This window comes from Pararge aegeria, chromosome Z (genome assembly GCF_905163445.1).
Source record: "Pararge aegeria chromosome Z, ilParAegt1.1, whole genome shotgun sequence".
Classification (NCBI taxonomy): Eukaryota; Metazoa; Arthropoda; class Insecta; order Lepidoptera; family Nymphalidae; genus Pararge; species Pararge aegeria.
The window spans coordinates 18,887,918-18,889,755 of NC_053208.1; positions in this window are offsets into that span (position 1 = coordinate 18,887,918).

Sequence of the window (1,838 nt, forward strand, 5' to 3'; positions counted from 1 at the left end):
GACTTGGCGCCTTCGGTGAAGGAAGGATGTATGTAAAGGCTTTGAACGGATGGGTTTACCTGAGTAGGATCAGTTATAGTTTTTTTGGCCGTATATACGTTGGTATCCTCTCCTTGTCGTTTGCGAGACGAGGCTGATGCCCCCGGGTCGGGCGGCTCAGGAGGTGTATCTAGATCCATTTTACTGGAAACACTATAACTACAGACACATAATAAATATTTAACCAACACTAAATACCGTTAGATTTATACGAATATCACCAATGACAACTATTTCTGCTGCTGTGTAAATTCACATAAAACACCGAAATTACACCGGAATCTCACTAACACGTGTGCACAAATTGACAGGCCAAGTTACAGTTCAATATAAACAACACCAAATCCTTTTCAAGACGAGTTTACAATAAAATCAAAGAAAAATTTGAAAAAACCGCGTCCGCCATGTACGAAGTTTCCCGCCGAACCCGAAGGAATCAAGAAAGTAGTAGAAAACTGGAAGTTGTTGGTTTGGTTGGAACAAAAACATCAAAATTTTATGTAATACCATAGACAATAACTGACCACAGAGTACTAAGGGGTCTCTAGTATAGTCTTTTTATGGAATCGATAAAACGGAGGGTTTTATGGCTACTTTTTCTCGACAATTATGGAGGGTAGAGGTAAGGAGGATCATCTGTGTATATGAAAAAGTGTCGTCAAAATGTATTAAATTAGGATGGCGCCACCTTTGCATCAAGGTAACTCTTAAAAGAAGCGCCAAATATAAATATTGTTAGAGTAGGCTTGAAAAATAAACAAGGAAGTAAGGTTATATTTACCACAATATTTTGTACAACGAAAGTTGTTGAAATTCTCAATAATTAACTACTTTAGTCGATAATGACATTAAATTTTTTAACTCGGCATACTTCAATTCATCTACGATTGCTACATTCATACCATACCCTGTGCATCCACCAGCGCCATTGTGGAGGATTTTTGAACTGTTATTTAGCGCATACAACTGGACACTTTTTCAACTTTTCTCCCATATAAGATGACTCTCCTTACCTCTACCCTCCATATCGACAATACACAATAATGCATTTGGTTCTCAGATACAGCTTAAAACACTATTATTTCCAGAGACACTCGCAATTCACAAATTAAACAAAATGTAATTTTTTGGAGCGTTTGCAGATACCAAACAAAGCAAAACAAGGAGATAGCTAGGATATTACAGATGAGATACAGGTGAATGGTAGTATTTATTTCAATATACGGTACATAAACTCCTCGGCACAGGCCAGGAAGAAATAATCAAAGAGGATATAAACTCTAGGCAATTTTTTAAATCGAAGATATGGACACTTCTAAATAAATCTGAGCAGAATGCAGAACTTAAATCTTGGTTAGTACCTAACCGCGGTGTGAGAAACAAAACTATGCTTATTTGTTTTTAAGCTATAACAGACGAACAAAGTCCACCATAAAGTTTTCAGTTTTATTATGCTAGTGTGGGACCTTAAAAAGGTAGGTAGTTTTTTAATTCCACCACCAGTTAGCCCTTGACTGCAATCTCACCAGTGGCAAGTGATAAAATGGTGTATATAATAAAGTTCAAGATGGTAGCGGGCTAAGCTGTTAGGGGTAGTGCAGCTAAACCATACGCCTAATCGGACACTAAATCACTTGGCGACCCGTAGCCAAATCCTCGCACCAAACCAGAGTAAATCCACGAATTGCTCCTGTTGAGGATGGACATGCTGGGACCTCCTACTTACAGGACCACAGCCCTCGCCACTAATATGGGCAGTTCGTCAAAACTATAACTAAAATTACAATAAAACACTAAAA